Source organism: Passer montanus, unplaced genomic scaffold (genome assembly GCF_014805655.1).
Source record: "Passer montanus isolate IOZ18808 unplaced genomic scaffold, ASM1480565v1 scaffold5, whole genome shotgun sequence".
Classification (NCBI taxonomy): Eukaryota; Metazoa; Chordata; class Aves; order Passeriformes; family Passeridae; genus Passer; species Passer montanus.
This window is the reverse complement of record NW_024369929.1, coordinates 18,022,158-18,047,009: the sequence shown is the minus strand read 5'-3', so window position 1 is coordinate 18,047,009 and position 24,852 is coordinate 18,022,158. Positions and strand designations below refer to the sequence as shown.

Here is a 24,852-nt window from a genome sequence, read left to right as displayed (position 1 = left end):
GAAGCTGTTCTCCTAATGGATAACTGTGAAGAAAAAGTACCTGGACTATTCTCAGATGTGCTACTGACTGAGAGGTCCCACCTTCTCTCTGACTTTTTAACACAGAGATGGAAATTCTCCCTCCTTGCAAGATGGTGTGTGCATGTGTGTACACTTATGGGATTTTAAAAAAATGTGTATGAAACATATAATTTGAAACACTCAGTAGATCTATCTCAGTTTGAAGTAGCTGAAACAGGGCCTATAGTATAAATTGTCCAGAGCACTAATAAATTACCGTAAGTATAACATTTGCACAAGAGTTCTTCTAAGTTAGAGTCAGCTTGTGCCATATGCTTTTTCCTACTGCACTGCTTAGTTGGTCATCAGTGGTGAGTCTCAAATGCATGACAGTAGAAAAACTGCCTTGTTTATTCAAATTATAGCTTCTAGATAGTACAGATTATAAAGTTGTGTGTTCAAGCAAAAGCTGTTCTAGACAGGAGGCAAAAGACCAATTGCTTGTGAAAATTAGGTTACAGTGAAAGTCTATATTCCCCACATCTGGGACCTCTTGATAGAGAGATTTCTGTAACATAGGTCATTGAGTGATGGATTTTGTTCAGCCCTTGGCTGTTTTAATGAAAGTTATATCCTAAATTTTCATGTTCAGGTAGCAAAAAAGTCAGTGGCCAGCACTACTTTTGGTTTTGTTTTTTTCCCCCCACAGATGCAACAATGATTATTTGGACTTTTGATGCGATTTCTAGTAATTGAGCAATTAATTGTCCTGTACCATTTGTCTGCCATTCTTTTGACCAGAGAAATACAAAAGCAAGCACTTGTCAGCTTCGTTGCTTCCTACTTGTGTGCCTGAGGGCTGTATTTACTTTCATAGTAGCCACACAGAGCGTGGCCTCAAAGATCCCATGAGTTGCAGTCTACTAAAATAGCTTCCCAGGCTGTAAGTATGGCCCGTGTTTCTTGTTGGTACATGTGGCTGCAATAATCCCAAGCATTGCTCTTTCCAGCCAATTCCTGTCACAAACATCCTTAGATTTTTCTCCCAGATAACTGGTAAAGAATATCTCAGTGAGACTTGAATCACCCCCAGGATCTACCAGTTAGACATACTTGAATCAGTTACTCATGTGTTCTGTAGGAATACATTTTCTCTAAGGCTGCTGTATGTTAGGGTGGGTATTGGTACTGCTTCAAGCCAAAGGTACACACAGCACAGTGACAAAAAAATGGAGGCATGGGCAGGAAGGTAAGATAAGTACATAAAATAATTCTTCCTTGTACTATCCTGGCTCATGTCTCTTTCCAGGTCATGGAGATGTGCTTTCTACTTGTTTAGTAACAGCACTCTTCAACTTCCAAAAAGTTTTTCAGTTTTTCCCTGCAAGTAGAGGAAGCAAGAAATATAACGGTTCACTGACCTGTCACAGGAAGAAACCTGCAACTGTACCTATTTGCTTGGATTCTTATTCCTGCCTGGTCTCATTTTGATATACCTTCCTATACTGGACAATCCTGACCAGTCTGGTTGTGTTATAGGTCTGGCATATTTGCCTTCTCATGATTTCTCCAGATTGCAGAGGCCAGACTTGTCTAAGGGATAAGTCTGGGAATCTATCCCAGATATTTTGCTTTATATTTTACATTGATGTCTTCCAGATCTACCTCTTTGGGATGCTGGGAACAGAAGTGTGTAGTGTTCAAAGTGGGGTAGAGCTATGCATTTACACAGTGGCACAAGGTTTTTTTTCTTCCTTTCCTGATTTCTGGCATATCTATTGCTTTCTGACTGCTGCTGAGCAGTGAGCTGACTCATGAATAGAACTGAGCTTATCATAACCTCAAGATACCCCAGTGGTAAGAGTTAGCTGTGGTTAGCAATAGTTAGTGTAACTTTATATGTGATTTATACAGATAAATAAAGGGGCAAATGAAAATCAGCATTGTGAAGTTTCCCTGGCAGTTCATCTGCAGCCATACTTGGTACTATCCATAAGCTTTGCCAGCAGTCTGCTTTCCTTCTTTTCAGGTAACCTGTGAATACACAGTGAGCAGCACATGTCACAGTGTAGGCTTATATGACATGACTTATAAAATAATGGTTGCACTATATCAATACAACCTTTGAGATCTTGACAAGCTTATTTGGTTTTTATTAAGAAGGAAGGTCATATTTTCTGTAAAGCCTTGCTGATTGACATTAATTTAGTAGTCTGTTTGAATCTTTATGCTGATTGGTTTTCCAGTCTCCTAGGACTTAAATGTCAGAGTAGTTGAGCTCATATTGGAAGCGGAGAGCTTCTTAGACAAACTTAGATCTTGTACAAGAAATTATATTTTGCATAACTTGGTCTGAATGCTGCAGTCTCCCACCACTGTTACTGTTAAAATTTCATTGTCTCTAAAATGTATTTTAATTTCTTTCAACTACAGAAAAGAAATATTTACTGAATGTTTCTGGCTCTATTTGACTTGCAGAGCCTAGTTTTAAAATGAGATAGCATTAAAACATCTGCTAAAGTTGGTAAAAGCAGTGTTTTTATATATGGTCTTACATGGTTTTGCTTTTGTGCTGAGACCTCCTCTGGACATTACACATCCTCAGAGTTTTTTTTTTTTAAGAAGCTGAACAGAATTTTCCCCTCAGTATTCAGCAGAGCAGCTAACAGGACCAGAGCAGCTGTGAAAAATTGATTCCTTCATAGGAATGATACTTCCCATGAGTTGATGGGAAGATGGGCTTCCTATCATGCATCTGATGCCAGTACTGCTTTGGCAGGCCAGGGAGTTGTCAGTCTTCATCTCAGTTTGCCTGTTGTATTTCATACTGTTCCTTTGTTCCAACCATGTCTTTTGAGGTCCTCACTGTGACACCCACTGGGACGTGAAAATAAGAAACCAAAGCCCCAGTGACTGTTTTGAACTTCAGCTCAGCATAGGCTCAGCAAACACCAGTTTCTTTCTTTTGTGCTGTTCTGCCCAAACATTGTTACTGACTGAAGGGGCAGGGGGAGGAGGGCTAAAATTAATGTAATTTTGGAAAGGTTTTTCCTGTGTTTTCTGCATTTTATCTCCACAGATAATTAACTTCCCAGTTTTGTTAGTTTCTTAGCTCAAAACTCCTAGAGTTGAAATCACCCCAGCTGTGAATTCACTGGTTGCATTTCTAAAGTTAGAACTCGCCTTACTAAATTGTTACTCTTGCTTCTGAAACTAGATGCTGTGGTTAAATGTTGCTGGCAGTTCATGGAATTCAAAATGTTGAAATGTATATGGAGGCAAAAAAATAACTGGGTTTATCCTAGAACAATCTTTCTTATCCTTTGAGGACAGAGGAGGGAGTGCATTGAGCTGAGCCAGTCCTGCTGTGCTGTCTGTCATATAGAATATTTGAGGGGTCAAGATGTGTTTGAATGGACCTTGAAGGAAGATTAACCCTTGAATTTGATAGAAAAGGAAAATAATGATGAGATCTTTGGGAAAGGGTTGGGCCTTTCTTCAGAACTCAATATAAAACAAGCATATTTTGGTTTGGTTTTTTTTAGTACTTTGTGTCTTGGTAGGTGTGACTGGTTTATCCCTTGTTACCTTTTAAAATTTACCTTTTCTTTGTTACCTTTTAAAAAAGAAATATTGAGCTTGGGGTGTGCTTAAGATAGTAGTTTGGAAATAACGCAACAGATTTGATTTCTCAGGCCTTTTTTAAATGGCTGGAATACATTCTGAATTGATTTTAAACAGTGGAGTTTGCTCCAGTGATGTCGGTCCTGATCTGTAGAACTTTTTAGGATGGTCAAGTTGGATGACACCCAAATTTCTGATGGTTTCAAAGGAAAAAGGAAAAAATGTCTGAACAACACAATAGGACAAGGACATATATTTCTTTCAGATGACCTGATCTCAGTGTTTCATTCATGTTTTTGTAAGCTAAGGCCTATTCTGGATTTTGTCTGCCTTCACACTGACAGTAGCTAATGTGGAAATTGACAATGACTATTTACAATGTTATGTGCTTTCAGGTAAGTGAATGGTTTGAGTTTGACTTAATCCTACTTCTTTGCCTCTGAAATTTTAGTGAGTACTAATGATTGTGTAGAAAAATCTGCAGTAGACAGACTTCTATAAAGAAAATTCTCCTGGGATCACTGTTCTAAAGATGGCATTTGCTTGCATTTTCATTCCTATTTCATGGGGATGAATAATTCAAAGTGATTATTGATTTTCCTTTCCTCCCTTCACCACACCCCTACCCTCTATTTGTTTTCCCTCTGTGGTTTCATCTGAGCTAGATCTTTGCAGAAAAGCATGTGCTGCAGTGCTGATCTTATCATACAGGAGAGCATAAACCCAGGAGGGAATAGTGCCTGAAATGGATGTCCTGTTTGATCCATGTCTGAAGAATATTTGCATATTTCTCATATTTTTCCTTTTTCTTGACTAAGCAGATTACAAGTAGAAAGTGTCTAGAAACCATGACATCCTAAACATGCACACAATTTACTAGCACTAGTTTGGAGGGACTAACGTTTTATCTCTTTAAATTTAAAATATGCCTGAAAGGCATATTTTCTGTTCTGTAATAATAGCATATGTTATTTATGTGGTGTCTTTGCATGTAGTAGCAACTAGATCCTGTCACTGTTAGTTTTTCCTAGAATTTTCAGCTTGTCTTCAAACCTGGATTCCTTTTGAAAGAAGCCTCCAAACAATGCCTGTTAAAACTGCCTGAACCTGACAGGTAATGGATTCTACATCCTCACAAAATGTGTCAGAGCTGTTTTGTATTGCTTACATAAAAATGTCTGCATGTCAACATCTTGGTTTCCAATTCTAAATGTTACACAAAAAAATGAAGCACCTCTGATGGTTTTATGAACCCATGGTATGGGTTAATAAAAAATATACCTCTTTTTAAGCAAGTCCTCTCCAGTCAATGTCACAGCCATGTAAACATGGAATTAGATACAGAGTGTTGTCAGCCTTCCCAACTGTATGTTGTCTTGGCAATTTTACTTATGCCAGTGCTAGTTCTAAATTCTACTCTGCCCTCTCTGCAGCCTTCCTTTTGGTTTCTCTGCCAGGCTTAGCTCCTGCCTGCCATTTGCAACACCTTCATTGTGGTGCCTGATGCCTGTTGCCGCTCTCTTAAGATCCTGCTGTGATTTTTTTTGTCAGAGCTGTCCTACCAGCTCCTTGTCTCTAGAGCATTGTGGCATTTGCTACCCAAATAACAGGCAGGGCACCCGCTGTTATTGGTGCCTCTGGAATGATGCTGCTCTCCATAAGGGTGTTAGCAGCCTATGCACCCCTGTTCATGGCTTGAAGACAGAGTTAAAAGAGCAGGTTCCCAGAATCCATTTTTGGGGCAGCTGGTACCTTTTCCAACAGGTTACTGTCTGGTTCAGGGCAAGAATGGGATCTGAGGCAGTTAAACATGTCTGGAAGGAGAAAACACTCTCTGCACAAAGAGGAATCTAGCACTAGGATTTGGCTCATATAGCTTCTCTCATATCGTCTTGGTTGCATTTCTTTCTTACTTTCAGTGACAGACCTGGCTTGTCCCTTCTCCTTTGCTCTCTGTGTCTGAGGGGAAATGTGTGAAGCATGCTTGTGTCTAGGAGTGCCTTCATGTTGGCTGAGTACAGCCAACTCCAGCGCTGGCAGAAGGCAGATAGATGTATGCTGCTTCTTGGAAATGCTCTGGAGAGAAGTCTGCTCTTTGAGCTCAGTGTAATTAGGAAAACACTAGGGTTTTATCCCAGTGTCACTAAGATGTCACTGGGATTTGATCCTGGTCCCCCTCCCTCTTCCGCCACCCTTCTGGGTGCTAAGGAGCTGTGTTGCACTCATACAGGCACACTGCTGTTCTCACTGTGCTCTGGTGTTTGCCTCAGTCCCTCTTCTCATGTTCCTTCTGGCCTTGTAGTACTGCTTGTGTTTGCTCCAGTTTTACATCCTTGATTTATAAACCTCTTTATCCTTTCCACTGAGAGTTCTAGACAGGTCATCTTCCGTTGTTTTCCCTAAAGGTTTGCAGTTGCTGAGTTAAATTAGGATCACCATTTTTAAAACCTTATTTTCTGGGGCAAGAAGGACCAGAATGTTGCCACTGAAAACTCACAGGTTTCATGAATTTGTTTAAAGTAGGAATTGGAAAAGAGGTTGGTAGCAGGTGCTGATGGTCTCTCTGGGCCTGCATTAGGGATGCTATTACCACAAAAGTAAAACCTTACTTGAAGAAAATGATACAAAACTAAATGGAATGGATGACTGGGGCTGTCCACCTCTAAACGTGCAAAATTCCACATTAGGGCTGCTAATTCTCAATAGCTCAGCTAATAAATACTTTTTGGGCCCTGAAGCATCAGAAAGATGAAAACATCATTCTCAAATTAAGGAGAAAAAGCCTAAATATATAGCTGTATTGTTATAAATAACAATAATAATAATGATCTATAACTGTACCTGCAAATCTACCTGAAAGAATAAAATACTTTAGGGATCAAAGGTTACTTTAAGTAGAACTATACTGACAACGAAAAGGTTGTCACTACATTTCAGAAATGGTTATTTAGAAATAAGAAAACTTGACAAAAGTGGGAAATGCCTCTTTGGTCAGAATTTAAGCTAACATACAGATTAAAAAGATACATATACCTGTAAATAAGAAAGGAGATAGGATGACTCTTTAAACAGTTGCAGAGAAAGATACAGTATTCAGCAAAAATGAGTGTTCTTTAAATACATCCTAGTAGAGCCTATAGAAAAGAGTAAAAATTGCTGTACCTACACAGAAATTAAGATAGCCAAGAGAATTTTGGGAGTGATTTGCCGAAGACTTGAATAAGTCATCAGTTTGTTTGATTGAAAGCAGATAGCATGTGGAAGTCAGTAACTGCATAGTCTAAGCAAAGAAATCTTCCAAATGCAAACAAATCCTTGTGCTTCTTAGCAGTTTTTTTCAGTCCTGTGTGCTGTGGTGAGAGCTTAATGCCTCTGCTCTTGGACATGCTGTGATAGCCTTGTGTAGTGAGAGCTTGAAAGCTGAGATGAAGACTAATGGAGAGGTCAGTAGAACTCTGCATTTCACACAAAGGTGTGGGGAAATAAATATATTTTACTCAAATTAATATTTGGGCTATGTCTGGGTCAGGCCATGGTTATTCTTTGTCCCAAGCCTTTCAGAAGATAGTGTATTCTTGATTAGAATATATTTTCTTATTGAAGCCTTTGGCCTAGAGTTTTTAGGAAAATCAAATGGTTTTGAGCTTAAGATGGTAGACAGCTTGGAGCTTTTGTTCAGAGAAGCATGACCTTTAGACTCATTGTAAGACTTATGCTTTAGCTGTAGTTCTTGATATCTCATTCTTCATAAAAACATACAGCCTTCATTTATGTAAAACTGTTTTAAACATCATAGTAGAGAAAAACATGGAGATGTGACCTTTGCATTTGAATATAACAAAAAAACATTTCAAGAACTGACTTTTTATATTTATGCTGGCCTAGGGAAAGACCCTGTCTATAGCTTATTATTATTTATGATCCAGGACATTCCTGTCAGTGTGATACTGGCTAAGGTGTGCAGTCATGAAATAAGCATTCATATTTTTAACAGTTTAATTCCATGCTTAATTCCATATCCTAGTCAGAAAGGAACTACACCTAACGTCGCAGGAAACTTTGTGGCCTTTTCAAAGCCATGAGGACAGGGAAGAGCCCAAAGACAGAATCTTTGTTTCAAACCATAGTTGTCAGTTTGACATAATGGAGAAAAGTGGTTTGAGGTTTTTTTGCATACATAGGGAAAAACTCCCTGTCTCTTTTCTAATTCAATACCTAAAATAAATCTATCCTTGCATCAGAGAATAATAGTGTCTTTAACCTTTCATGTTTGAGTGGTCATTGGAATTGAACCTGAATGAGCCTCATCATAGTACTGGTCCTGGTGCCTGGTGTGAGGTTCCATAACTGTCAGATGAATCTCCTGATCTCCTGAAGGACTGGAAATGGAAATTACCTTGATCATAGCTCTAGGTCTTCCTGGTAGAAGCTCAGGGCCCTTTTTTCAGGAACTGGAAGAGCCTTGAAGATCGGTGAGTGCTTCCCTTACTAGTTCCCTTTGCTTTTGATGACTATTTTTAAGCTTATTGCTAAATGTAGTTTTCTTTAAAAGCTAAAAAGAAGAGATTATCTGCAGCTGCTACCTGATCATATGAAGGCAGGAGGGCTGCCTCAGAGAACATGTGTGCAGGAGGCTTCTTAGGCCACTTAAATAACAGGTGCATGGTAAAGGCAGCAGCTGCTTTAAGAACCTCTTCAGTTTTGAGAAGTGTTTTGCTGATCAAACAGTACACATATGCCAAGAACTGTGCTTTCTGAAAACCACCACACCTTGTAAATTACTTCTGCTTTGTAAAAAAACATTTGCAAAGTATAAAAATATGCATTCCAGTTTGCTGGGGTGTGAACACGTAACTAAGAGTGGAAAGTGAGAGGGAAACTAGAGACAGTAGATGCACCTACCTTCAGTCATTAATTTCACAGAGATAGCTGTCTCTGATGTAAATTCTCAATAGCAACTGGAAGATGCAAAATCTTTGTGACTTATAAAGAAGTATTTTGAGGCAAAAGAGAAAAGAGCATGACATATTGTTGAAACAATATTGTTTCCTTGTAAAATAAGATCCTGGATGGAAGATAACAAATTGGTCTGTATATATATATTAAAAAGGTTTTAATGCACTTAAGGATATCCGGCTAGTTCATGTTTTAAATTGTACTTGCGTGAGTGTTAATAGGAAGGGATTTCAAAACAATTACTAATATGAGGAAATGTCCTGATTAGACAGTAAAATCTAATTTTGTTGCTTGAAATAGAATATATCAATATTAAAAAAAAAAAAAACAGTGCAGAAGGAGATCATGCTGCTCCAAATATCCTGCTAGGGACTAAATTTGATCAATGTTGTAGTGGGTGTAGAAAAGGAAAAGGCTTGAAGAGTTGTGTGTCACTGTATAAAATGGCCTGGGGTATATGCCCTTCCTGCATGTGCAATGGGAGCTGCCATTCTGGAGTGCTCTGAAAAATCTGCTGATGGCAGTGGAATTTCCAGTGTGGGTCATTTCTAGACCCAGACTATGTACTCCCCTCCCTTCCCTCCTGCACCATGGGCACTGCTCTCTGAAGTGACAGACATGTCTCAGTGTTGTGGGCTTATTAGGAAAAGACCCCAAGAACTGCCCAAGGGGTGAAACTGTCCCTGGGCTACCCATCTGGGGCAGTTCTTACACTGAAGTGGATGATGTTAACCCAAATATTAAGAAGCCTAGTTTATATGAAGCAATAATAGCAAATACATCCTCCTGCTTTGTCTTCAGCACTGCTACATAGCAGCACCTTTAAGGTAATATCCTTTGCTTCCCTTGTGCATCTTTAAACTGAAAAAGGGGACTGCACGTTTGGTTTGTAGTCATCTGCATCCCCACTGTTTACTTGGCTCTTTACTTCTGATTCATTTTTCGCTTTGACTATACATAACTCTTCAACTTGTGTTATACTGGTTATAGTGGGATGACAAGTACAATGGGTAGTGATAATGACCCACTCTGTTTCAAACAATGTCCATGGTAGCGCACAGGGGACCCATAGCATGGAGCTATTTTCTTGATAGTTTGTCCTTTGAGAATATTTTAACCTTTGGTCTTTTTAAAATAGGATGCAATGTTACCTGTCCAAAACATACAGAAATCTAAGATGTTTGATCCAGTGCTTTGATTTTTCCTCAGGTTTACAGATATTTGCCACTGATTGACATAATCTGAAAGCTACAGAAAGGAAGTTCTGGTTTGGGGTTTTTTTTTAACTTTTAAAACTTAAAATTGTGTGATATTTTTATTTCTGAGCATTCCATTGTGTCTGACAGTCCTCCTAAAATCACGAGGGAAAGCAGAAACAAAGAGGCACAATTATTTGCAAGTGTTTTGGAGCTGATGCTGATTATTAAACAAAATGCAAGGTTCTCAGAAAACAATATAAACATTATCTGAAAACATGCTGGAAATAGGTCTCCAGAGGTCGAATATCTGGTATTCTTGCCTCACTCATTCGCGTTCATTGTCTGTCCAGTGTGGTCCAAGCTCAGTGCTGGCCCGTGCCCATGCACGAGCAGCCGGGTGCTGTGTGTGGTGTCAGGCACATCTGTCCCCCACTGGCTAGCTGGGGTGGTTCGTGTCGCTTGTCTTTGACCGGAGGAGCAGCTCTGCAGCTGGAGTCCGACGTGAGGTTCCAGTCTGAGACACATAAGCCGAAGGTGCCTATGGTGGGATGGGGAGCACCCCTCCGGGAGCCCGTGAGGAGAGAGAGGCCCGTGAGGCCTAAGAATGATGTGAGAAGCATTCAGCCAGCACCGGAACCCGTGCTGGCTGGGGTTTGACCTGTGTCGGGTATTTCGGAGCGCGGGCCGCGGTTTTGACCCTTGTCGGGTGTTCGGCAGCGCGGGGCAGGATCTCGGTGCACGCCGTTGCTCGGAGATGGAGAGGCAGAGCCTGGCGGGGCCGGCCGGGCCGCCGCTGCGGGGCTCCGGTGCGCAGCGGGTTAAGGCGCCGCGCGCACGGGTGGGGCCGCGGGGCCCCTCCCGCCTCCGTGACACGGCAGCCGCCCGCCGCAGCCCGGGCCGAGCCGCCGCATCCTCCGCGCTCAGGGCAGCCGATCGGCGTCGCGTCCCGGCCAGCATGGTAGGTGCATCTTCCTTCCCCGCCCGCCTGGGGCGAGCAGCGAAAGGTGCCGGGGCGGTCGGGAGTGAGGAGCCCCGGTATCGTGGAGGTTGCGGGATGGAGGCGGCGGCGCTTTGTTCGCGCTCGGATGCTGCTCATTGCTTTGGAAGACGTTGGTCGGCCGGGGAGGACCGGGGCCCTTCTGGGGAGGTAACGGGGGATATCGGTGACGGCAAGCGGACCTGCCCGGGCTCTGCGCTCCTGTGCGCGGTCCCGGTGAGCTGCTGGGGCTGCGCAGCCCTGGCAGAGGCGCAGGTGAGGAAACGCACCTGCGCGGAGCGGTCATAGCGGGTGCGGGTTTATTTCCTTGGAATTTGGAGGGTTGAGGGGGATTAATAACAAGAGGGGAAAGTGGCTGCGGATGGAGCTTGGGGTTTCTATGACCTGCGGACCTTCCCCCTTCTCAGCTGTTTGTGCTCGAATATAGGAACAAAACCCAAATTCCCCAGCTGCTCAGCTGTTTGCTGCACTTGTGTCCTTAGCTCAAACAGAGAGAAAGATGTATGAAGATGGGTTTAGAGAAGAATCTGGAGAAAGTATTCTGCCTGTCAGGAACGTAAGGAGTCCTGCCGCATTATGTTTTTCCCAGTATAGTCTTCTGACCCTGAAGATGGTGTGCTGCTGGAGAACGGAGGAGGTGGTACAAGGCATCTCGCAGATGCTGCCTTTGGGCAAGGCTTGGCGAAAGACAGTATTAGCGTCTGTATCACCGTTCAGTTGATGCTGGAATGAGGCTAATGCCAGGCAGGAGGGGGGAGGGTTGTTAAGGTGGACTGTCATGCTATTGATTTGATGGAAGAGAGATACAAGGCCTGCCTTCTTTTGCAATTTCTCTGTCCTTTGGTGCTGCACACCCGCATATTAGTAGTCTTGAAGTAGCTGAAGTCTGACTTCAAGCTTCACAACACTACATTCTTCCAGTACAGGAAACCAAAAAGCATCCAAATGTGTCCAGTGAGTGAGAGAGGAAAAAGGGAAGGTTCCCCTAAAATGTGAGTGATGCAGCCTTTCTGTAGCAGCAGAGGGAGAAGATGTGGCTAATCTTGGAGCTGATTTTCATCCTAGTAGGCTATAAGCAGGAATTTTGTGCTTAAGAAATGATAATAACAAAATGCTTTATTTTGCCTAGCAGTAGTCCTTTGTCATCCCTCACCTTGCTGGGCTGCCCTTGTAACACAGAGGGATAAGGGGCCAGCTGTCTCTTTATCATTAGCTCTCCTGCATTACCAGTGGTACTGTGTGATGATGACACCTCTGCAGTCACAGACACATAAGGTTCTATTTTAATAGGGTATCTCTGGCATTCGTTAGTGTCGCCACCAGCAAGCTTCTTGTTAAAAGTGTTAAATTATCTGTATGCTAGAGCTGAAATACGTTGAAGTATTTAAAAATATGGCCTTTTGTCTCCGGGGTTCAGAACTAAAGGAGCAAAAGCATGGTTTGGCACTTTGCACAGACATGGGTATGTGACCATGAATATCTGTCAGACACCGTTGTTTTGGCTAAGAGGGAAAAAGAGAAGAAGCAAAACCTTGTTAACCAGGGAGGGAGCAATGAAAATAAATCAGTAGTGATGCCAACAAAAGCTTTCTTAATATAGAAGAGAGAGGGCTGAGAGTGATCAGACTGGGACTGTCAGTGATGTAGGGAGGGGAAAAAGGAGGGAGTGATAATCAGTGTGTCATTGATCATACAGTGAGTTTGGAGGGGAGGAGCATAGCTGCTGCACACTCACACACGCAGAAACACACGCACACACACACTGCGGCAAATTCTGCAGCTGGTGCCTGCTGGCTTGTGACTGCAGAAAAAACAAGCTCCGGTTTAAATTCTCTGATCTCAGAGACGAGGCTGTTTCTATTCCAAGTTGCTCTGGTTCCGCTGTGAAAAGCCCTGCAGGCTGGGCACTGTTCCAGAATGACAGGGATTCCTCTTTCTTCTGATGGGGTAGGGCCCCTTTTGCTGTGTCAGGTCAGTACCCTCTCTGTCTCCTTGATGGCTCCATACTGGTTGGCTGCATCCAGCCTCTGTGTCTGTCCTTACAATTTCTCCAGCAAGTAGTTATTGAGTTGGGACACATTTTTTTCTCCCCTGCTTTCCTTTCGTGTGATCTGACAAGGCCAAGCTGTGAAACCTTCTGCCCTACTCCCATTCTGCAGAGAGAGAGATATGTAGCTTTGCAGTAGTTTCTTTTCTGACAAAACAATCCACCTCCTGTCATGTCCTTTTGCCACTCTTCTTCATTGTCCATTGTGCTGGTATATCTGAGTTGCATCTTCAGCAAGTGTGGTGGTAAATGGATGGTAGATTGAATCACAGGAGCAATTGCCAGCTCTTTAGTGAAAGCAGGGAAGCTGCATGTTTGTGAACAAGAGGTGCAGTATGTCTCCAAGGGGCATGGCTGGACACCAGGGGAAGCACAGAAGAGTGGATCCTCAGCATGAGTTTCTGTGGGATGTGGCTTGTGCTCTTTGTACATGTTCAGACACAGACCTTCCTAGGTAACTTCTGGGATGCATCTTGCAAAGGAAGAAGGAACTCAGAAGCAGATAAAGATACAGTAATACATTCTTGTGATAGGTGTCTGAGTCCAGAGATCTTAGTGGGTGCTGCTTCTATCAGAGCCCAGGGTGCTTGCTGCAGGCATTATCACAGACTTTCCACTGCTCCTTGATGGGCAGAAGAGAGAGGCCTCCAGTCCTTGAGAAGAGATGCTATGGGAGTCCAAAGCAGTTCAGGTAGTCTGGTTAGTACACAGAGACCCGACAATAGTAGCTAGTGTAAAACACAGGGAGTATCTTCCAGCCTGTGAGTTAGGCAAAAGTACCTGGGGGAGAAGGTGATAGAGACTCTCCATAAGCCCAGAAACTGTATGGGAGGAAGGAGAGCAAGCTATGTGTAAATGAATGCCTAAAATTTATTTGGGTGAGAATTTACTGAGATGGAAAAAGATTTATTTTTCTTTTCCCCTCAAAAATCATGAATTTTCTGGAGTCCAACACCAGCACAGGAGCTGTTGACAGGAAACATTAGAGAAAGTATTGAGCTAGTTTGGTTCTAACTTCTTAGTTTGTATTATTTTTTCTCCATCCCCTTAGAGGTGCTTGGGTGCACAGTATGAATTCCTCTTACAAATACACCTTCCGTGTTTGCTGTAAACACTTTCCTTCTAAAACATTAAAAACGTTTCAATTAAACATTGAAATTAACAAGCTTCTACCAGTTTTGTGAAAGTTGGTGGAGCAGGCAAGTGATCAGTCAGTGCCTTCATGAGAGCAGTGCACATCTGTCCTGCACGCCAGCTGTCAGCACATGGCTGTCTCTGAGCGTGCTGCCACTTGCACAGTTGGGAGTTTTGGCTCACAAGTGGAGCTGAGACTATGGCAGTGGACAGCAGGGAATGTGGAGGGAGCTGGGATTATGGTGGTGGAACAGAGCAGGGTGGACACACAAAAAGCAGTCTTCATTAGTTCATGCTTTGCTGTGCCTAAGCTCTGTGGGTTGTTTTTACCTTTGCTTCACATTAAAGAAATGGAGATAAATTTCTACATGTGGTGACTTTAGATCAGTTTTCTTCCTCTCATAGCTTCCTCTCCAGGATCTCAAAAGTTAGTATTGATGGCACAATTAGTTATGTATCCAGCTCTTCAGGAAGTTCTGTCCTTCTGATGCTTTATTCACAGATGAACGTGAGCACTAATCTCCTTGGCCAGCAGGTACTTAGTTCTCCTGAGACAGCCTTTGAAGTCTTGCTTGACTGATTTCTCAAATGCATAGAATATTACTGGGTTGGCTTGGTTTCTTTGGCTTTTTTTTTTAATGGGGAATACATTTTTTATTAATTTCTGCTTTTCTGAAAAGCAGCATTATCCCAATATCAGTATTTGGGAAGATATTAGTGAACCCTTTCTTTGCTGTTGAAAGTAAAGGCTTGAATATTTCCTCCAAGAAGTTGAAGGCTGAGAATCACCAGCTGAAGGAGACTTGCAAATTGCAGAGGGGCAAGGTTCAAGATGCATGTCTGTTATCAATACATAGCTACTGAATAACATTTCAGTAGCTACAAAGCTACTGAATAACATTTGCACATGTTACTGTCATTCATGCACCTTCTTGTGAAGCACCGAAGTCTTTGACAATGTGCTAGAACCTACCTCGGGGCTGTAAAAGTTCAGTGCTGTTTTTCACAACTTGCTATAGCTACAAATGAAAGCATGGCAGCATAATTGGCTTCCTCTATTGACTTTCAAGTTGAGAAATTCAGTTAATTGCTTTTGCACTTTTCTAGCCTTTTATTTCACTGAGATATCATCTGTCCATTCTCTATTAAGCTTCAGTGTCAAAATTTTAAGTAATTGAGGAGAAAAACTAGAAGGAAAAGGCCATTAGTACCTCCCTTTTGAAAACTGTCTGAGGAATGTCGGTCTGTCATCAGGCACTCTGCATGTTCTTAGAAGAGAAATGGGCAAGAAGCCAGTGATTTATCTTCTGGGTGACTAGATTTATGTTCTGAAAAGCTTGCTAAAAATGGATTAAGAAGGGTAAGTTAAGTTGCAGTACTTAATAAGTTAAGAAATGCAGACACTACCCAAGCCATGTAAGAAGTCAATGACCTCCATCAAAAATTATTCCTTTGCACAACAGTAAAGCATTGGATAGGGTGGCTCTGTGTGCCTTTGACCCACGTAGCATCTTTCTCAAGAATCAGCTTGCAGGCTGATAGGTATAAGCATAATGTGTGTTTTGGCCCAGTTCTTGGTTGATAGATTTATGTGTGAGTTTTATTTCTTACGGCTTTTCTTTCTTGCTGTTGGTCCAGACTCGAAGTCAAAGACCACAGCTAAGGAAGAGGAAGGCATAGGAGCAAGGAAGACTTCCATGCCTGCATGGCTCTGAGGGAGCTGAAGAAGTGAGAGGCCCTGAGAGAAGCATTTGTGGTGATGGAAGCCTCTCCCGGTCCTTTTTATTCTGCCTGGTTAGTAAGTTCAGTTCCTGATTCCAGCGCATAACCTGCAAGCTGAAAGGGACCTGACTAGATGGGGTGGCATTGGGAAGCAGGGGCTCCTGAGATTCAATAAGACTTAAGTGAGCTTGTTTCGAGCTGACTGGTGAGAGGCAGTGGCTGAGAGGACATAGTGAGGGGAAGATGGCCTGGACTACTGTGCTAGAAACCTCCTTGGCTGCTTCCAAAGCCCTCTCCCTTCAGTGCTAAATGGACAGGCCCTGTGTTTGCTGGCAGAAGGGACAGGAGGCCTTGAAGTTCTCAACTTTGAAATAACTTTTTGTATCACATTCATTATTGCTGTACTCCACCACAAATCAAATCCCAGGAACACAGGCCATGCAGAGGATCTGTCAAGGGTCAACTAGATCCAAGAGCGCAAAGTCAAGATGTAACAAAGAAAGCTGTTGGCAGAGGAGAGCTGCTTTTTCTCAAGGGCTAGCAGGGTGCAGTCCTCTGCTTCACCAATCACCTCACCTACTCAGAGTTCACAGCTGGTCTAATATCTGTATCTTCATGAGGGCTGACATTCAGAAGGTCATCCTAAAAGCAAGCAAGGGAGAGAAGAGAAGCTACTTGGAATGAGACTGTTAATAGTATGGAATAGAAATGAGGTTTAAAGAGTCCAAACAGTTGCTGTAAGTTCGAAGCAGGACTCTCTTCCAGAAATTTGGCATTTCAACAGGCAAACAGGAAGAAATCTCAGAGTTATTTCCCTATGTGAGCAGCCATCCACTCTTTTACACAATTAAGTTCTCCCTGCCTCAGGCAGTTTATTTGTCATATTGATCAGTTGAGGGGGAAAAAAAAAAAGAAAAAGAGCAAGTCATCATAAGCTGTTGGGCCTCCAAGTCAGTCAGTCAGCATTACCCAGATACTTCTTAACTAAGAGAAACATGCAGTTTTCTTCAGTCTGTGCAATGTTCTGGTTGTAAGAGCATGTGTTCTGGGATGCATATTATTAAAATTAAGAGATAATAAGCTGTCCAATTTCATGACTTACAGGAGTAAGTCTGTGGAAGCTGGAAGATCTCTGGAAGCTGGAACAGGGTATCTGCCTCAGTGCCAATGGGAGTGGTTTTATGGAACCTCTGTTTCAGGGACTGGCAGCAACTCCCAGCTGAAGTCCAACTGACACAGGAATGGGAAATATTAATTTGGTTTCCAAAGGGACCAGCTGTAATAAGTCTGTCAGGGGTTGGTGGGGTGAGGACACCAGATAAGAGGGTGTCTTAAGTTGTGTTTAGGTTTTCTTTTGTGGATTTAGCTGGAGACATTTAAGAAGTCACAGCTTTAGCTCCTCACATAGCTGGAGGCCGTGTCTCTGTGCAGGGCTTCATTCCTGATTTACATGAATGCCACACTGTTCCTCAGCAGAAGGATGCAAGGCCTACATGAGTCAGCAAAGCTGCTGCAGGGAACAGAATATTTTTTGTGGCCAATCTAGCACCTGATAAGCTAGGTAGAAATGCTCACTTTATCAATTATCTCAGTGGTGGTATAAATTCCAGTTGCAAGGCAGTAGCTTCTGGAAATATGTGAAACTGTTTCCAAAGTGAGTACCTGCATCTTCAATTAGTGGTTCTAAAATGGCTGAGCTATCAAATTGCTCCTTAGCATAAGAGTGAGACAGTATGTGCAATTAGGGAGCCAAGAGATGGTTGCTATGGTTGACATGGTATAGAAATAGAGGTTGCCTGGGAGAGGAGCTCTAGATGGCATGAAAATATCACAGGGAGGAGGGAAGATGGGAAGCACAGGCAAGTGGTTAGCAGAAATATCTCCTGGGATGTGGCAAGTGCCCACAACCTCCCACACCTTAAGGAATATATAATTTCCTTCTCTTGCCCTGCTGCTGGTTCACCTTTGTAGTAAATCCCCAGGAGGCAGTCAGTCATTTCACAGAGCCTGCTCTTACCTTAAAGCATGAACAGTTCTCCTGGCATGCAGTAACAGTATGGTCAGGTGAGTTATGAAATATCTCCAGCATTATACATGAAAGGAAACCTGAGAACACTTTCAGATTCCTCAGCTCTCTTCATCCTGACAGATTCAGCAATGTTTCTAGAAACCAGATCTTGTTCTCCTCCACTGCTGCCTGGTCCTCCCACAGATATTTTTCTTTCTACTGGCTTACTGCTGTGTTTTTTCTTTCTCTGTCCCTCCAAGTATGGTTCTCAATTAATTCCACTTTTTCACTCTGTTCCTGTTGAGAATCTTTTTTTTTGTTTGTGGAGCTGTGTTGCTGATGCTGTCTTCTTTCTGTAGCTTCTTAAACTGAGTTCTCTGATTGCACAGTTCTGCAGCTTTTAAGGCTTTTGCTCTGCCTCTGAGCTGTTCTGAAGTTGTGCCTTTTCTGTCCCAAATCAGATGCTCTCTTCTTTTCTGGTGTTAGCACCTCACAGCTCCTCTTACACTGAGAGAGTTCAATGTGGCAGTGTTTTGTGGAAGTGTATCTGTGACTGGTTGTCCTGTTTGTCCTCCTGAAGACAACTGTGTGGGTGTTCTGGTTGGAAGCTTGAGATGAAGCCCTCAGAGGAGCACAGAATGCATCACCAGCTCTGCTCTGCCTCTCCTGATGCTCCTGCACATGCTGTGTGCTTCTCTGCTCAGCCCTCTGTGCTGCACTGCCCGGCTCCCTGTCAGGGCTGGGTGTAACCCCTGTCACCCTTTTGTCCAGGTACAGAACCACACAGCAGGAGACCCTTAGTGGATGTGTGGTCATAGTGTAGGGAGGGTGCTCCTCTACCTTCTACTCAGCTTCAATATAACTGGAATATGAGCAATAGTGGTCCGTATACCATGTGTACCCCAAATTCCCCTCAGTCTGCAGTTGGGATATTAGCTAAGGCCAAAGCCAGTATCTGGAGATTTGCCATTGTTGATAGGACTAAGTTGGTGTGGGTATGCTTTCAGTCCAAATAGAATGCTTTGCTTCATAAAGATGTTTGAATTATCTTCATTCTCTCTGCACACTGCTTTGTTTCTTCAGTTCCTTCAGATAAGGCACATCTCCTGTTGCAAATTCACAGAACTTTATTTCAGTAGTGCTGTGTTTTTAACTGTGTGACTTGGTGTCTCAATATCAAAAATCATCAAACACTATTTTGAAATTTTCATAAAAAATAAAAACTCATACCTATAATATCTTCCTGCTTAAAGACCATTGATTTCCCCTTCTTTTCTAGACACAGTTTTAAATCCCTCATTTTATGCCCTGGATGCATCTGTGGCCTGTTGGGTGATGGTTTCCACTGCTCCACAAACAGCACTTGGCTCTGCCCTGGCCCCCCGTGACAGGGGCTCAGCACTTTGCTGCAGTTTCTTGCCTCCCAATTTTCAGATTATTTTCATATTTCTGTTAAAAATATATTTCCCTTTGCTGGTACACAATGAGTTTTTCTGGAAAAATCATTAAAGATCCCCTTTAAGGGGATAGATTTTTTGATTTAGCCATTGACAAATAAATATTTCTCTATTTCTGCACCGTGTTTGAAGACCTAAAAATAGGAAGTGTATGAAATAGATCTTTACAGTAGACTTTTTTCAGACTATGAGAGGCAGAGCACTTGCTGCTGGACCACAAAGCACTGTCTGAAGCCAGCTCCTCATCATTCTCAGATGCTGAATCACACTAACAAGCTAAAACTACAGCGCTTTCCCAATAATCTTACGAAAATAAGTAGCTACTGCAGCTATCACATGTTGTGTCAGGAGGGAAAGAGGCAGTGAGACAGCCCTTTTGCTGTGATCCCTAGTGATCTGGCTAAGCCCTTTGCTCTGCTCATCTCTGGAAAAGCAACAAAAGCCGGATGTGCCCAGAATTTCTGGGACTGCTGCATTGCCTCAGGCTCTGGAAGGCAGTGGTTAGGCACCACTGCACAGCAGCTGCCCACCCAGGACTCAGAATGTCTCTTAGCCTTTTCTGTGGGGTTTCTGCCAAGTTCTAGCTGTATTCTTCACCTGGTGTCTCTCTCCTTACCTTGCCTAAGAGTCTCGTCTCGTCTGACACAACACTCTCATTAAATGGTCAGAAGGAATGGAGTGGGACTTGTCCTGTCATTGTGATAAACACATCCAGGTATATCCCTGGGGTGTGAGAAACTGTGTTTGAGTTCCTGAGCTGGAACCACCACATGAGGACCTGAATCCGACAATACAGCCAGTACATAGCCAACAATCCACAATTATTGGCTATGTACTGGCTGCCAAAGCAGACTTTGTGCTTATTTTTTAACTCCTGAGCATACCTCACTAGCTGGCAGAGCTTCCAGGTCTCTGTCAGCCGCAGCTGGTCCCATCTGCCAGCTGTACTCTGTTCAGGTTGCCTGCTGGAGGAAGGAACTGTGCGCTCTTCAGGTTCTGGGAGTGTGATATTGCTTCCAACAGGGGCACATTGACTCCTTTCCCTCGCTACTGATGAGGCAGCAAGATGGGCAGCCCTGGTCTGGCAGAGGAGTGGGTCCATAGTGCGGTTGGACACAGGACTGTGTATCTGGACAGACAGAATGAGAGGCAGGACCCAGCCCAGAGTTCAGTGCAGAACCTTTTCTGCTTTTCCTCTGGCCTTTACAATCTCCCTCCCAAGGAGCTGTGGCTTGCTGTACTTGGTACAGTCCTGGAGTGCTGGTGAATGACTGTGTTGTTTCATTCTCTGAATGGACACCATTTGGGGCTGGGTCCTTTTTCTTCCATTGGCACTGAAGAAACTGCAGTTGGAGACTTCACAGCCTCAGAATGAGAGTCAGTTACTATCTCAGTGTTATGATGTAATTTCAGAGTGAAGGAAATGGCAGTCTTTCAGCTTGCACTAGCTCTGCAAATACATGCTCTCTAAGAACCCTATGCATGGTTTGACTGTCTTCAGAGGTGGGCTTTGTTCAATAAACATCAGGAAGACCACATGCTCCCAGGCTCAGCTCTTTGCTGAAGTGTAGCAAAAAGGTACTGAGCCATAGCAATATCTAGGATCTTCTTGTTAGGGTCTTTTCAACAGTGTCCCCTTGAAGAGGGATGTTCATGTCAGCTAAGCCAGAAGTGAGGAAGAGTTGGTTTTTAATCACTGTGGCTTGTGAGCCTTGATAACATTTTCAGACTCCAAATGTCTGTATTTTTTATTAGTGTATTATTGGTGTTCACTTTACAGATAGAACCTGGCCTGAAAAGCCTGATAAATAATTTTGGGGACAAAGGAGGGGTGAATGGTGTGGGAAGACCTAAGGGAGGTAATGAGGTATATAGAATGCACCTTGGATGGGAAAGGACTGACTTCTGTGTGGTCAGACAAGCAGTCTCCATCCTCTGGATAGCAAAGTTGTGGGAGCTCTGCATCCCAGATTTACACCTGCTATCAGACAGGTACACAGACTGGTAAGTGAGATCCCTGCCCTGAGTTTTCTTTTATTGGCTAAACAGTCCCACCTGACTTCTCATCAAGATGTGCCAGTCCTTTAATCATCTTTTGCCCCATATGTTCATTCTGATTTGTTGCACCAGTCAGAGCATCATGACCGATTTCAGCACAGTCACCTGAAAAATGACCCACTGCTCTCGCCTAAGGCATCATTTCACAGAGGTGAGAAACTGAGTCCTGCAGTCCTGACACTTAGTCTCTGATTTCAGCATGGTGAGCTGTAAGTGTGGTTCTTCCAGTCCTGATTAACAGAATAAGATCTCTGAGATTTGATGGTCTGAAAGATTAAAGAAAATAACAAGTAGCATCTTGCATATCTATTCTTGACAGCTCTTCAGACTAGCCCAAAATTTATTCTGCAGCTACAGGGGCTTTAGGTGTTTCCATTTAAAGTAGCAGAACACAAGGATCTGTGCTGTCAGCATGACCTCCTTTTCTGCCTCTACAGCCATCTGTCTGTTTGTAGGATCATCTCTCTCTCAAGCATCCTGTTTGTCACAGTCACCCCAGTGCACTGTCCTTTCTTCCAGCCTAGCCTGACCGCCACAGAAGAGCTCTCTCTGCCTGACTGCTGAGCACTAAACCCACAGCATCTGCTCCTCCGTTCTCTACCTCTGTCTCTTTGCAGGTGCAGCCCTGAATGGTTAGTCCATAGCCACTCCAGAGTCAATATGGCTTTGCTCTTCACTTGCTATCCTCTGCCATAGCCAAAGAAATTCTACGCTCAAGGGACCATATAATCAGAGTATGTTATTTGGAATGGACTCGTAGGGTTCACCAAGTTCAACTCCCTGCTCTTCACAGGTCTAGCTAAAATTAAACCATATGACTAAGAGCATCACTCAAATACCCTTTGAACTCTGATGGGCTTGGTGCTGTATCCAATTCCCCAGGGACCCTCTTCCCAAGGCTGCCCACTCTCTTGGGAAAGAACATTTTCTAATGTCCAATCTGAACTCTCCTGATGCAACTTCATTCTATTTCCTCATGTACTAGTGCTGGTCACTAGAGAAGGGAGATCAGCAGCCTTCTCCTCTGCTGCCCTTCTTGAGAATGCTGTGAACAGCAATGAGGGTACCCTCAGCTCTTCTAGTATGTGAGCTGTACACAGTCTTTAAAAAAAAAAAAAAAGAATTCTTTTCTTCCCTTCTCAGCATTAGTAATGGAAATCCATCCTCTAGCCCAGATTAGCTGCTGTTCACCACCTCTGGGATGTTTTGTGTAGTGCCTCCATGGTCAGGAGGAGGCACCCATGGGTGGCTGCCCTGTAGGGAGGAGCTGTATGTGTCTTCTGCGGGCCTTTGGGGTGAGGGTGCTTGTTGCAGATGTTTCTGCACAATGGTAAGTAACGTGATCTGTGTGGAGAAGGCAAATGCCCTGTCTCTTTTCTGAAACCTTACTGTGGTTGTGAACGAGGTGCATTTGTGCATTAAATCTTTCCATATGTTTTTATGTTTCCATATCTTATGCAGCAAGCACTTTGTGTGGGTAAAAGGCAAGTAATGCCATGAGTCAAAACTACTTAAAAGACAGACATCAAGTTATCAAACAAATATATGATCATCTTTGAGCAGCATTCAGAGGTAAAGTACAAGGGCTTAATGATTTCCACTACTAAATACAAAGCTGATCAGTACAGTAATGATGAAGAGGCACGGAGGTGGCTAAACTTATAGATGATGCAGTTACTGAGATCTAGAAAGGTCTGTGAGGAACTTCAGCAACTAAATTTCACAGTCATGGTGTCTATTAAATTCATTGTCAAAAAAAGCAAAATCAAGCACACTAAAGAAATTAAATCTTCTAGACTCCATAAAAGAGCTTAATAGTTTCATGGCAGGGTGAAATTTGAATGTCACTGTGTACCCTAACTGAAGAGCTTTATTTGGTGCAAAGCTAATCTTAGGTTATATTATGATGCATAAAAAAATAGGGTGGGGAATAATACAGAAAATACAATAATGACACCCTGTGAATCTTCTGTGCTCCTTCTTGTATACTTCTGTTCTTCCTCATTCCGGTGGCCATAGGGATGGATGACAGCAGTTCCTAGGGACTAAAGAAACTCTCCTCCAAAGAAAAAAATGGTAAAGACCAGGGTCTTTCTGCCTTGGTGGGGACATGATAGATGGGAATGTTTCCTGGAAGTGCATGTGCACAAGGATCATTGCAGAAATCAGAATGTACCTGAACACACAGAGTGAGGGTTCATACAAAATGAGAAATGCAGTGCTACTGAAGAGAGGATGTTTATTTAACATAGGAGCTTTTGAGTATAATTGGAGAGGGCTGCACAGGGCCCTCTGTGCAGCCAGAGGGCCAGGGATCTGTGTTCAGGGTGCACCTGGAGATGAGCTGTGTCCAGATATTTGTTCCAGGTAAATTGAAGATGGCAGTCTTCAGGAGTCTGAGAAGGATATTCTTGTACTGGTCAATGGAATGGAGGGATTTTCTCATTTGCAATGCACACATTTCACTGTGATAGAGCTCTAATAAGGACAAATACCTGGAAGTGACCTGAACAGCATGCTTCCAGTCACCATGTCTGCAATGTCAGCCATACTGCTACGTGCTCCTGGTGCATATGGTTTTTGTTAGTGAGGGGAATGATGTGCCAGGCTGTGCGTTTAAATCCTATGTCTGTGCAGCTGCTACCACAGGCTATATAGAGAAAGTGGCCAGCAAAGGGCTTCTCAGCCTGAAGGCACTTGGATTCAGGGAGGCCTTGAGTGCCTCAGCCGGGCATGGGCTGCCACTGCCCCAGCTTGGGGTGAACAGAGGCTGGGCCATGGGCCACCTCAGGGAACTGTGTTGCTGCCTTACTCACAGTTTGCAGTTCAGCCTGGCGTTCATGTGCTGTTCTGCTTTGCCTCTGAATTTAGTTAGAAAACAGTTTGGGGTATTGGTGTGCGTGGGTCCATTGGTGTGCAGTGAGTCCATGCTTCTGGAAATGGCCTATCTGTACAGCTCTGCTCCTGGATCCTCCCAAGATAGAATCAACTGCTGCAACTGAACAGAGGCAATCTACCCCACAGCATGTCAGGAGCAAAGCTAAGAAGGGCTGCAGTGCTTCACAATATCACAGAATTGGTAAACTGTAGGCTGGAATTGTCTAGTCCAATCACATTTGTTCCAGAAGGGTAAGCAAAAGCAGATTTCCTAGGCCTGTATCCAATTGTGGTTTTAGTATCTCTGGAGATGGATGTTCCACAACCTCTTTATACAACCTATTCAGTATTTGACCACTCTCACAGTAAAAAAAGTGCTTTCTTGTGTTTAGACTAAATTGCCAGTGTCTTAATTTGTGCCTCACATTCTGTCACTGAGCACTACTGACAGTGCCTATCTGATTTCCTCTTCTTCATTCCCTCCCATCAGGTATTTATTTATTCCTATTGAAAATTTGAGTATGAATATCCTTCCCTCACACTCAGCCTCACCTTGTATTAAAACAATTTAGTCCCTTAATCATCTTCACAGCTCTTCACAAGATTCAGTCCTTCCCCATCTGCCAGCAACTGCTGGCCCTGCAGCTTGAGCCTTCTCTTTCTTCCCCATGTGCAGGGAACATTCCCCATGGGGGTGAGGGGCTGCCAGCAGAATGCTAACAGCCAGGCTTTGTTCACAGCCTGAGCGGGGACAGCTCAGCTGCCTGGGCTGG

The 24,852-nt window shown here is 43.3% G+C and overlaps 1 protein-coding gene across 6 annotated transcripts in view; it reads left to right on the top strand.

Moving 5' to 3' along the window:
- MAP1A (microtubule associated protein 1A) overlaps positions 1–24,852 on the top strand; it is a 47,678-nt gene that overhangs the window by 5,551 nt on the left and 17,275 nt on the right. For 2 of the 6 annotated variants that reach the window (XM_039722763.1, XM_039722759.1), the window contains exon 1: positions 10,493–10,737. The exons of 3 other annotated variants lie outside the window; for them this stretch is intronic. The gene's annotated coding sequence lies outside the window, so the exon portion shown is untranslated. Of the gene's footprint in view, positions 1–10,492; positions 10,738–10,915; positions 11,032–24,852 lie in introns of those variants that run through there. One more of the 6 variants, XM_039722760.1, reaches the window with a different exon arrangement.